Here is a 12,084-nt window from a genome sequence, read left to right as displayed (position 1 = left end):
GGGGTTGGCGTGTCACTGTACCGACAGATGGCGCTACGGCGCGGCGAGGAGTGGGGGACAAGGTCATTCCGGCTCATTCATTTAATCAAGCATACATACATACATACTGCACTACAAAGCGCAGCTGAATTGACGTACTGGGATTTATCATGGGATTTATCATGTAAAGTGATTTTAACTCTCTTTCAAAAAGGAAAAAATGTGGTTGTCTGGGGCTCTTAAAACAGAACCAAGTCAATTAATTAATAATGCTTTTTTCGTTCCTGACATCTGGCAACCCGCCAGCATCACCACCTGGAGGACTCTCTCAAGAGCAGGTCTGCGCATAATTATTAAATTAGACTCATACAGTATCACTGAAAAATCAAAGGAATTTATGTGACGGAACTGGAAGAATATAATAATTCACATATTAGGGTAAATTTGACCCACTATCACATAAATAGTGGCTAAATCACTAGCCCAGGTATCAGTTAGTTGCTATCTTGTTAGCTTATGTAGCTACATTTACTCAACTGTAGCGGTTTTTGTGGCTGTTTTCTGACATTACTCGCTCATTTGATAAATGTTGTCCTCACTACAGTGCGGATAGGACCGAGAGCACAGCCTGAACCCGAGGTTTAGCTAGCCCTCCATTGCTAGCTTAAATGTCCCGCCTGAAATAACCGATGTGTTGCCTTCAGCGTCGTCACGTAAACTCCAAGCACTCTACAGGAAGTTGCTCACAACAGACAGTAGGTCAGTCATTCTCATTTATTTTAGACTAGAGTTTCACGAAAATAGCACTGACGTGAGCGATACATATTTTTTTAAATTTTTTGTCTGAACGAACCCGACGGGCTATCCACACTCTAATCCTCAGCGGTGTTGAAGTAATGCTAGCTAGTTAATTACATACTGTATATGGCAATGTAATTAGCAGTGGCAATGGTCAATGTCAGTGGCCAAAAAAAAAAAAAGTCCAGAAATCTGTTGGAACGGGAAAGTTGCATTGATTTTTTTCTTGCAAGTTTAGTAGTTTTCTCTACTCTGGGAATTTGATGATTATAATACGTAACTTTGACTACACATCAGTAGCCTAGTGGTCATCAATCATTTAATCAGAAATGTAGTGTGTGGAAGGTTTGACATGGCATCAGATTCTGATGCCATGCCATTGATGATCAGAAACAAGCGCCGTTCTTTATTCAAGTGAAGCGGAGCTTCACGGCACTTGATGTGTTGTTCTCTGCTGAGTAGATCTTTGCTTCTGGTGTATAAAACTCTCATATGTACGTCACTTTCGATGAAAGCGCCTGCCAAATATGAATTGTAATTGTAATTGTAATTGATATAAAGGCTAGCTGTCCAGGGTAAACATTAGGGCTGGAGAAAAAAAATCGACAGAGCGTCGACATTTTGTGTGGCAATATTGTATCGGTACATGGATGCCAAGTATGGATATTGTATCTCCAAGAGTTGATACAACATTTTTTGAGTTTTTCCAGTTTGTCCGCTTGACAGTCCCGTTTTGCTACAGTAAAAATAACTGAAGTGAGATTCACAGGCTTTATCTTTAAAGATTAAACAGTTGGGGACAAAAATTTTCCCTTGGGGACATAATTTGCAGTTTGCAGAAAAAGGTAATAAATTGCAATATATTGCAATACATGTTTTGCAATAATCAGTACTCGGTATAGTAGACCTGCATTGTTCATTTATTTACAACTTGGTATAAAACTGGGATATGAGCCAAAGGCTCTGAAATCATGGCATTTACCCAGTCTCTTCTCTTCTCTTCTCTTCTCTTCTCTTCTCTTCTCTTCTCTTCTCTTCTCTGTTGACCTCCATCTGTTTAGCCACCCATGTTCTATTCCCTTTGCTGCCTAATCCTCCCTTCCGTCCCTCCACTTCTGGCATCCCCTCCTCTCTCCATTCTCAGACAATAAACACCATATCTGTCCAATTGTCCACTGGGCCCCCGCTGTCTGGCATCAGAAAAAGGAAAACGGTAATGAACAGATAATGCCAGCTCCCATAATCAAGCTTCATATCATAAAAACAGGCATAAAGCTGCCCTGGTTTTTACAGTCAGCAAGTTAATATGGTATCAGGTGCTTATTAACAGCGGTGGAGAAGTGCTAACACACTGGCCTTGTCCTTGGACTTCATGGTGGTTGATGTGCCCTGCCGGCCTGTCTGCCTGTCTGCTCTGTCTCTGACTGTCCTGAGTGCTCAGTATGTTTTATCTGCCTGCCAGTCAGTCCTATCAATCAGTCAGTCTGTCATTTGTCTGCTATCAGAGGTATGTGGTGCTGCTCTCTGTTAGGGTTCTTATGTAAACGTGTCCTGTTGGTGGTTATAGTTATCTCTGCCAGTAGATATAATTCTTACTGAGTTTCTAATCAGGGGGAAATGGAGATTAAAAAGTAAAAGGAAAACAAGAAATTGCAGCGGCAAGGAAAAAGGAAAAAAATGTTTGAGTTAACATAGTGATTTAGAGACCATTTGATCGATCATGAAATTTGCAGATATCCTCTAACAAGCTCAGCAAGCCAAGCCTTGGAAAGATTCATTATGACAAGCTGACCGTGAGATGTTAGCATGGGGATTATGAAGATGGAGATGCTTGTCCACAAGGCCACCCAGCTAGTCATGATATGATATTTTAGACCAACTGCAGATGGTTGTGCAGTGAAGATTTCAGCTTTCAGCTGTGGGTTTTTTCAGCAATTGTATCCTTTTGTATGGCCGCACATTGCTGCCATGGTGGGGGAAAAAATTAACTACGTAACTCGTTAAATGAGAAACCTTTCTTGTCATAATGTTTTTTTTTTTTTTTCATTATACCAAGATAAAATCACATTATAACAACATGTGTTCATAACATACCACCGTATCTTACAACATGAAATATCAGTCATTATCACACGTCATTTCTAAAGACTGTTTCCTATTATAACATGCTGAGTTTGTCATGGTTGGCATTTTGGAATGGCCTGAGGCACCATGGCCCAAAACACACAGATGGCAGCAATACGCTGCTGTACATCACAATACCATCCACGGTCCCAACCAAATTTTGAAACACTACTTCAGATTGTTGTTACAGCTAGAAGTTTCTTGTTATAGATGGTTGGGATGTCATGAGAACAAGAAGAGGTTTCACTACAACTTGAAAATATCTTGCTACAACAGTAAAAGTTTTTCTTTTCCACTGTGGCACCAATAGGCTGCTTCAATTTTGTGCTCAAAAACTTGTTGAAACTGGTATCCACATCAGGAATACTGCTGTGTTCAGACTGAAGCCTAGTGAGAAAGGCAAGGTGAGAGACAAGGCAGCTAATATTAGTCTAGAACTTTTTTGCTGCTAACAGAAATGATAGTCATTGTCATGTGCAGTGGGTTAGCTATTCAGCCTAGCAGACCTTCCAAGTTCAGATCAGCCAGATTAGCCGATAGATCTTTTATTTAGATTGTTTAGGTAAGCCACCCAGGGAAGCTATTTGATAAGCTGTGGTTTACAGTCATATAAACTGCTCTCAAGTGAAAGTGGTGTAGATATCTATGTCTGAACCTCATACATATGTACTTATGATGCACAGTTTTCGTACAGCTATTTTTCAAATGTATTTATTTTTTGTGTTTTTGTAGTCATCCAGTCAGGTTGTCGTTGGCTATGGAGTGGCTCTATCTCTGAGTAATGTTTGTGTAACTAAGAGTCAAACTGTCAGGGCCAGCAGGCATTAACCCCCTCAGGCCTGCTGCTAAGCTGCTGGGAGCCCGCAGGAGGCCGGGCCAGATGGCTCAGACCGCATGGAGCCGAAGGTCACCACCAGGAGACCTGGCCCATAATTTCATTATATGACCCATGCTGCTGGACTCCCAAAGGTCATGAAGTCTGTAATGGTTCATACTGTGGTTTTCACAAGTTCCCAGTCATGTGTGGTACAATCTCATCAGCTGCAAAATCAGAGGAGGCTTGCTGTACAGCTAAATGTACAACTGTATGAAGAGAATGATTCTTAAGTATCTGCAGAATTCACTTTTTTATTTTGATAATATGATATAATAAGGTATGATAAGCGCTTGTCGCTGTGGTATTTCTGTACTGCACTTCCCAGAAATCACCTGTCAGTCAAACAGCCTGTCCAACGCTACAACATCTTTGTGACGGCTTTTTTGTTGATGAAGTTTCAGTTTCTGTAGGTGGCGTTCTTTTCTTTGTCTGTTCAGCCACATTGGCTACCATTATTGACGCTATCTACCCAGCTCTCCTTCTTTTTATTCCAGACAAACTGGATAGTACAACCAGAAACCAAAAACATCACTTCCTGTGCATCAGAGGACTTGGACTGGGAAGGACCAACCACACACCAGGTGTTTAGAACAGTTTCATAAAGTCACCATAACTTGAATAACTATTATGTAGCAGAGCAGATTTATTCATGTGAAAACTGTAAAGATTATTTTCTTATAACATTACTTGTTGAAAGTTTAAAATCTGGGGTTTATTGTAAGGGATTCCACTGGTTTGCACTATTAATACCAAGTTGAAAGTGAAATTCCAGGACCTGTTATTACACAAATGCCTTTTCATCAGCATGATTACCCTGAATACACCACAGGAACTCACACACAGTGAGCTATTTGTAGCCCTTTGTCCATCAAAGCTTTTTGATGCTAATTCGGAGGTAAGTGTGAAGTTAACAAATTACTGTTTCATTTGTATTTTCGTCATATAGTTACCCACCAGTAGAATTATTTACAACAGCCTGTGTGCTGTGTGCTGCAGTTTTGTAGTTTTTTTTTTTTTTTTTTTAAACACAGTGTTAACACAATTTTAAATTTTAAGTATTTTCACCACTTAAATTTACAATCTAGCATCACATAGTTATTTGTTAGTCAGTGTAGGTGATGTTCAAACCTTTAAAATGTTGAAGTATTAGCTATCTGTCCCCATTTGAAAGCATCCCATGTGTTTGGCTTCATTAAAACTATTAACACAGGATCTGATGCAGCTCATAATGGTTGGTGTTGCTGTTGTTCAAGTCTATAAACCATTCCCAAGTGTTAACAAACTCACTTCTCTTCTCGGCTATTTAAAACATCCCCGTGTCTATTCCTCCCCTTTAAACCCCGTTATATAAAGGGAGCGGGTGACAGTGGCTGCATGAGCTGTGGTGTGGTTGTGTGTCACCGTGTAATTTTAGTTCAACATATAAAAATGCAACTGTTGGCCTATTGTGAACAATGGAATTTACAGGCCGTTGTTGTCAGTGATTGCCGGTGCCTCATTCCTTTTTTAAGCTTGTTTTATGAGGTCATGCGTTCTCTGGATCCTTGGCCAAATGCTGACGGCTCGGCAGGACTTCTCTGAAGTCTGGGTTAGCAACAGGGGCAACAATATCAGACACTGGCAGCGGCAAATGGCAGTGACTGGTTTTGTTGGGATGTTAGATTAAAAGTTTCGACTGCGTGTTTGTCTCTGTATATGCCTTGCTGTGGTTATGTGTGTACATGTATGAGTGTATATCTGTATATCTCCAATATTTTCAGTAAAAATTGGATGTCAGCCAGTCATTGTTGCCCACAAATGAGCACATTTGAAAGAACCGAAGATGTGATTTTCCTGAGTCTCAGTCTGTAAAATCTGCGGAGAAACCGTCCTCCCCGTTTTGAGTAGCTAACAACAAGCCTAAGAATTTTACTGGAGAGCACCCCTTAATGGTGTAAACATTGTTTCAGAGGCCTTTCCAGCCTGCAAAGAAAACAATTCCAGATGACATATTGAATTGCTTTCATTTTTGAATGTTTAACAATTCTATTTTTGACATGAAAATGGTCAATTGTAAATGTACAGCATCAAAAATAATATGTTTTAATCCGAAAACACCAGCATTGGCTTTGAAAAACTTAAGTTTGTTCAACACTGCTGTGTACATGTGTGTGGATGCGAGCTTGTGTGTTTGTGCAAGCCTGTATCCAACAAAAGAGGCCTGCTGAAATAGATACCTGCTTTTCATGCAGTGGCCATAGCCACGTTTGACCTTCAGTGTGTATGTGTGTGTGTGTGTGTGTGTGTGTGTGTGTGTGTGTGTGTGTGTGTGTGTGAGTGTATGGGTATGTGTCACATGTGTTGGTGCATGCATCTGCGAGCCTCGGCAGTGTCACATAGCATGCTTCATTCACAACACAGAGGCCTTGCTGTAATGAGGCTAAAGGTAGAATATTAGAATGGTTTTAATTATCACTCTAAGCCCTCTTAATGACTTCACACATGTCAGCTTAAATCCTCTGCAAAATAAACATTCCCCTCTTCATGGGAATGCGCCGCTCCGGAGAGGCATTCCCAGCTGCAGCGGGAGCATTTTCTGGAAAACTGATCGCCTGGAAAGGGAGTTACTCCTCACTTAACACAGTCTTACTCCGGCATTTGGCAAATGCCAAGTCGGAGCAGATTGTTATGGTTGTCTGTGTTTCGCTGAATTATTGTGGCTCAAAACATGATAGTGATACCGACACGGAGATGCTTTGTTGCCATGCCACTTTTAACTCATCAGGATTAACACATTCTTTTCTACACACCTGTAAAATTAGAAACCCAAATTGCCTCTAAATAACCTAATATTTATCTATATGCCTCAGTGCTGCATAGTGTTCTCTTATCCCCTCATAAACACTGTGGGCACACACCGGCCGCAGACTGCCCACATACACACTCATAGTGAAGTTTCGGTCCCATATCTTGAAGTTGTCATCAGGGACATTAATGATTAATTAATGATCACTTCATCAGCATTAAGAAGTTGACTAATTAATGATAATTGATTGATCAGTAATTCATTCATTTATGATTTATTTAATATATAGATGAAGGTTATTTTGTGTACTCTTTCATCTATTTTTGAATAATATACATAATATATATGTATTTATTTATTGTAGGCTAAGTCAGTGGTTGTCAGCCGGTCTAGCCCAGAGCCATTCAGTTTCATTTTTCAAAATGAACAGCAACAGCAAGCCACAAAGCATTCATGCACTGTTAAAACACAAAATAACCAAGAGAGTGCAATCAAGGCTTAAAACCCAATGAAACAAAAGTCTTTGCAAATTCAGGCCTCCACACTGTTTTTGTTTCTTTTCCAGACAGCATGAATGCTAAAAAAGAAAATGTCTTCAAGGCTACACTCCACTCTAAGTCAATCTGTGTTCACATTTAGACCGTGACCCACCAGTTGAGCACCACTGGGCTTAGTTACAGTTGGCAAACACAATTTTACATACTGCTTGCCTGCCTCTTAGTACTCAATGTTTTGATAATGTTTACGGCTGGAGCTTTAAATGTCCTATGCAAACGTCCAAACATCTTAAATGACCTTCAATATCGAAAATCAAATTTTACGCAATTGATCTTTATGCTTATAAGCAAGATTGTATATATTTTCATTAATAGATACATTTTAGTAGATGAATAATAAATTAATGATCAAAATTAACTGATCGTTTATGTAGCAGACTAATCAATCAATCAATCAATTAATTTAGAATCCTAGATACCATAGCTTCTTATTTTTCATCTGTATTTTTATTTGTATAGTTGTGCATTGTTCTGTGGAAATCTTATGCATTCACGCACAGTAGAAGAGAAGGAAGCATCTCAATAAGGAACATCCTGGGAGAACATTTGTGGAAGAAACTTTTTTTTTCCAGATTGGACAAAAACAGTTACACTGCAATTCATATTTCTTACCGCGGTGCTTAACGTGGAGTAATCTAGGCATGCACCATTATAGAAACCACTTCATACTACAGTAGGATCTGTTTTCTCACAGGACCAAAAATAAATGGGGGGGTGGAGGGGATTGTTATGTAGAGTTGTCACACCAATATACGCATGTGTGCGCACACACAATGAATAGTGAGACTTTCCTGCTGGTTGTCAACAAGGAATTTGTCACATGTCTGTTGAAGTTTGCCATTCATCATAGAAGAAGGGGATGTGAAGATGGAGAGAATGGCTCCTATCCAGGACAGTGACTGGGAGAAGGTCTGGAGTATGACCCATGATTTATCTGCTGATAAATCAGGTTCCTGTGCACCACTGGGAAGGAGGCAACGTGCCCAATGTGCCGGAGACAGCAGTCAGCTGAGATTTGAGCAGAAGAATGTCCCTCTGTCTGCAGAAGGCAGAAACTGGAATACTCAGTGCACTCACATTTGAGAAAGGATTATTGAGTCACATACCCTTAACAGGGTAATGCTCCATGATCCTGTATTGTGCATTTGAGCATTTTTTCCAAAATATTGAGTGCTGCCAATCCTTTGTAAGAGCACATTTAGATGTCCAACAAATGGAATTCATTTTGGAATGTTTTATTTGGAGCCAGATTTTAGGTTTGTAGAAAGAGACCTTGTTTATAGTCTACTTGTGAAAGCACCCATTGTGCCACTACATCTGGCAACCTGAAGAGGAAATCGAAGCTTAGATGCTGAGATTCTCAGACTAATCCTGTGGAAACCGCTTAGCTTGCCAGTCAGAATATTAACTCCCCCTGCCAAATAACCATTTCCTGATTCAACCAACAAACTATCCAACAAGCCAACACTTTAAGCAAGATTCTGGCTCTTCCCTTTTGGTTGAAGTGTGCTTGTCTGCGCTTGCTGACACATTCTCACTCAGTACTGTTCTTCCCCTGATGGTGATTTATTAGCAGCTGGGCCCCACCTTTTGGCTCACAGATGTGAAACCTCAGACAGCAAGACCACCACAAAATGTGAATAATCTGACACTGCGTCCTGAGGACTGGATAGTGGACCCTTCCAATGAACCAGCAGCTAAATTGATCCCGACACCTACTGAGTGACTGATTGCATTCCCAGCACTGCTGTGGCCAGACTGTGTGTGTGTGTGTGTGTGTGTGTGTGTGTGTGTGTGTGTGTGTGTGTGTGTGTGTGTGTGTGTGTGTGCGTGTGTGCGTGTGTGCGTGTGTCTGAGTGAGTGTGGAGGTGATAATCAGTAGTAGCCGGAGGGAGTCTCTTGTGCCTGTTGTTGTGCCGCATGGAGCTGTCCCAGGCAGAAACTCCCAATTGGTCTAGCAGCGTCTTTCAACTCAACCCCTCCTGCCGTCCCCTGAGCCCACCTCTTCTGTCGTTTCCTCTAAATCTTCACTCAGCACTCTGGCTCCCACCGAAGGGGCTCTGCTCTGGTCATCCCCCACCTTGGTCATCCCCCACCTCTGTTTTGACACGGGAAAGAAGAAGGGGAAGAGTCTCACAAGTGTGGGCAGTGTATGTTTTAGGGAAAGACAGCGAGAGAGAAGAGGCTAAAGTAGGCTTTGCTGCCACTGCTGCTGTCGATCAGGGGCAGCAGAGAGGGCGAGCGCCTGCATAAAGTGCTCCGCAGCCGGCTTCTCTTCTCCAGTCCGCCGGCCTCCGTGTCACCTGTTCACTGCTGCAGTGGGGGGAGAGAGAAGAGAGAGCGAGTGAGGGAGAGAAAGTTGCCTCATCAGGATTTGCTGTCTTTGGACCGTGCTAGTTATTTTTAAGGGGGGAGGGGGGTGTTTGGGGGAGGTGAAGGGTGTGAGGGCTGCAGGTGGTGCTAGGGAGTTTGTTTTGCCATGCAGCAGGCCTGGGATCAGACCAGTAGCATCGAAAGTGTCAAGAACAGACAAACAAAAATGCTGGGGAAAGGACAAGGTGGCGGATACCCCGCTAACGCATCCGATGAACTCTTGCAGAGGTAAGGGGAAATTTATCTGTACCATTAGCGCTTATTCACAGCGAAAAATGCATTTGTTCAAGAGGGATTTGGAAAGTGGCGCTCATAAATATAGATATATTTTGTCCTAAGTAGTTGTGTTGGTGGGAAGTAGCTGTGGAGGATGAATTATAGCTGTGCTGGAATGTCTTATGCTGTGAAAGAGGAAAGGAAATTCTCCTTACTGGCCCTGAGCAAAAGATGGTCCACATGGAGGTCTCCCGCTGTGTTTTTGGCCTGAAACTGATTTCAGTAAAACTAGTGTTGCACTCTTTCTCAAGAAAAATGTTTCCAGTGAATCACTGGGCTGTTCCGTGCAGACCCATTGAATGCATTTAATGACTCTATACACAGTTCTATACACTTTAGACACAGTGATAGAGGCAAATATAAAGAGAAGCATGGGCAATCCCAGTGTACAACACTGTCAGTTTTACTTTGGAATGGGTTTTTAAATTAATAAAAAAACTCTCATAGTCTTACAAAAGACATTGAGCTGTTCATGTTCAAAGAATAAACACGGCATAGTTTAATATTAAAAGGTGAAAGCAGATTAAAACATTTTTATGACAGATTAGCTTTTTGAAATTAGATCAGTAAGTTTGGAAATAATATATTGGCAGATATTGCTGGACTTTGGATTACACACAAGTAACAATACACAGATAGCTGCTTGCAACTAAAAAAAAAATCATGTTATAATTAAAGGTTACCTAAATACTACATATGATTTAACAAAATAAATAAATAAAATAAAATAAATAAAAATAAATGTTTAAATTTCTCTTTGTTACCAAAACTAGATCTATGTAGCTTCATCAAAGGGAAAAACTTACATATTACAAAGCTTTATGACAGCCATATTGTACATACTGCTACCTTTGCATGTATTATTGCAAAGATTTTTTTTTTTTTTTAAAAGAACAGTTTAATACTGAGATATTACATGCACATCTCAAGTTTTTTTTTTTTTTTTTTATAGATTATTAAAGTTATATGCATATATATTATAGTCTTTTGTATTCATAATAATTAGAGGGTTAAGTCATGATATCTTTATTTTTAAAATATTTTCACAGTGGTAAAATAAATGTTATTCACTTAATATACTGTAGCTTACTGTAGCTTGCTGAACTTGTTTCCTCAGTAACGTATTTCACATTGATGCTGGTCATGTGCAAATTTCACTTTTTAACTGTCCGGTTAGGAGATTAAAGATAAAGTAAACAATTAAGATGGTTATCAAAAATTAGACGGAAATAGCCTGAAGGCAGTTTCAGAAGAATTTGTATTTGTAGAACTATTGTGTTCCTTTTACAGATAAAGAACTTTTCAATTAGTTTTGCACACTGCAGCATTTCAATTGGGAATTTTATTTCTAACATAATGTCTCCTGTTTGGAGTCGTGCCAATCCAAAGAGACGTCTTGCTGTGAGAATTGTTTTACAGTCTTGTTTTACATGAATGCCTTATTTCTCGTTTGTTAGCCTCACTATATAGCTGTACCTCAGCACTGGCTGAGCGTATGAGAAACACTGCCTGTCTCGCAGCTTAACTGTAATCCAACGGAAAGTGCTGTAAACGATATGACGAGATCCGCTTTATCATCAGCAGGCAAACCGTACCAACATTACACTGTGGTTAACTGAATTGTACTGCACTGAGTGTTACAAGAACTTCTTTAACAACAACATATATTAAGCGATAAATGAATGCTTCTCTCTGTTCCCTTTAATTAGACATCTAGTGGCCGGGACAGGTGTGTGACTAGAGAACACAATGTAGCTCCTTATAGCTTCATGGTGTGGCATTTACTGGATGTTGTTGGGTTTGCAACAGGATTAGCACTGACTTTATTGGTCAGCAATTTGCTGTAGGTTAACATGGGAGCAAGAACGAATAAGTGAATTGTGAGTAGATTTGTGGGCGCCAGCGTGCTCCATGCGCCATGTTGGTTGGTTACTTGCTGAGCTAGAAAGTGAAAGGTTAGAGCAGCCCATATATGGCTTTGCAGGCCGCTGCTTCTATTTTCGATCATCAACAATTTATGTATATGTAGCCCTATCAGATATTCAGCAGGGTTTGTTATGTTTTTGCACTGATCTCTGGGAAGTCTACAGAGGGTTCATCACTGTTGTTTGTTGTATATTAGATACTTCAATTGAGGCCAGAACCCATAAAGGTCTATTAATACACCACCGTGTGCATTAGGTTGCATGTTAATGTCAGTGTATTTACATGGCAAATAGTTTTTTTTTTTTTTTTTTTTTTTTAAATTGTAGTTCATACACTATTATAGTTGAACTTACATTGCAAATACAATGCTGTAGTTAAACTTTGAATTG

Source organism: Myripristis murdjan, chromosome 1 (assembly GCF_902150065.1).
Source record: "Myripristis murdjan chromosome 1, fMyrMur1.1, whole genome shotgun sequence".
Lineage (NCBI taxonomy): Eukaryota > Metazoa > Chordata > Actinopteri > Holocentriformes > Holocentridae > Myripristis > Myripristis murdjan.
This window is presented reverse-complemented; position numbering follows the sequence as displayed.